This window comes from Chrysochloris asiatica, unplaced genomic scaffold (genome assembly GCF_000296735.1).
Source record: "Chrysochloris asiatica unplaced genomic scaffold, ChrAsi1.0 scaffold00160, whole genome shotgun sequence".
In the NCBI taxonomy this organism is placed as follows: domain Eukaryota; kingdom Metazoa; phylum Chordata; class Mammalia; order Afrosoricida; family Chrysochloridae; genus Chrysochloris; species Chrysochloris asiatica.
The window spans coordinates 6,421,340-6,422,999 of NW_006408678.1; the positions used below are offsets into that span (position 1 = coordinate 6,421,340).

Here is a 1,660-nt window from a genome sequence, read left to right on the forward strand (position 1 = left end):
TTGTACAAACAATCTGTGTTGTCACAGTGAAGGTAGAAGTGTTCAAGTCGGTTAGGAACCCTTTCCAACAAGTCTGGGTAGTTGCCTTCCCTACCTAGGGAGATCTGGAGTTAGCCTCATTCAGCCTAGTAACTTCCTACTCCATTTAATGAACAATAATTTACTCACATGAATTATTGAGCATTATACAATGATGTCCTGGTGGGATGCTACAAGATGAGCACAGGACTGATAACCACAATGTTGCTGGTTCAAGCCTACCAGCTGCTCCTCGGAAACCCTTTATATCAGTTGCTATGAGTCAGAACTGACTCAATGGCACTTAACAACAATATACAATGACATACAGACATTTTAAAAGAACGTTTTTCTGCTGATTTGAAAGTTACAACTCTGGTGAGGTTAAGTGTGTACATAATGGGGTACACTCAAACACATACATATTCGGGGAATGACTGCATGTAAAAATATACAAGAGACCCTGGAAGAGAAGATTGGTAGATCTATCACCTCTGTTGGGTCTTGTGAAAGACTTGCAAAAGGGAAAAACAGATCATACAAAGGGACTTCAAAAATCAGCTGGAAAAAGCCCATTATCTTTTAAGTTCATTTACCCATGAACTTTTTGAAGCCCCCTCATATACTTGTAACTACTTACATAGCAAAAAAGTGAACCTGCTAGTGTCCATCCAAAAAAAAAAAAAGAGAGAGAGAGAGAGAATTACGTTCTTCTTTTCTATTCCCACATGCCGTTATCCTGTCTCCTCATTAGAGGTATCTAGGGGTAGAAAATATATTTTTTAAATAAGTAACTAGAAAGACAGAGTATTGGTTAAGAGTGTTATGGCTGGTGACCTCAATTAATATTCCTGGGTCTGAAATCCAGATTAGATACACGCTCCAATACTGCTGGCAATGGAATTAATGTTTCTAATTCTCGATTTCCTGAAATGCAAATGAGAGATGATAATACAGGTCCATAATCGCTTATCTAAGGAGAACCTTGATAGTGTAGTGGATTATGTGTTGGGCTGCTAATCACAAGGTCAGCAGTTCAAATCCACCAGTTGCTCAGCGGGAAAAAGATGAACCAAGTTTTCTACTCCTGTAACGATCTACAGACTTGGAAACTCTATATAGAGTCTGCATGAGCCGGAAACAACTCAGTAGTACACAGCAGCTGCAGCAATTCTTTAGCTGCAATTCCCAAGTTAAAAAGGCTAATAAAAATGTACAGATTTTTCCTAAGTGTGACACAAACTCAACTGGTAGCAAAGTCTGGTCTGAACTGGTGAAGTAATTTATAGTCTCTACTGGTGTGTTGCTGTGGGCTAATGCGTCAGACTGCAAAGTCATTTGAACTGCAAGGTCGGTGGTTCAGGCTCACCAGCTGCTACTTGGAAACCCTATACAGTGTTGCTATGGGTCGGAATAGACTCGACGGCACTTAACAACAACAACCATGTAAGTGCCCATTCCAAAGAGACATGACCAACGGAATATGGAAATCATTGGACAATACCATGGATATCCCAATTCGAGTAAAGTTTTACTAAAGATAACACAAAAATTGTTGCAAGCATACATTGACAGAGATCTTCCACAGGTTTAAGCCAGATTCAGAAGAGGATGTGGAACAAGGGATATCATTGCTGATGTC

At 39.8% G+C, this 1,660-nt stretch overlaps 1 protein-coding gene across 4 annotated transcripts in view; it reads right to left on the bottom strand.

Annotated features, from left to right (window-relative positions):
• ANO4 (anoctamin 4) overlaps nucleotides 1-1,660 on the bottom strand; it is a 607,193-nt gene that overhangs the window by 88,872 nt on the left and 516,661 nt on the right. The window lies entirely within an intron of this gene.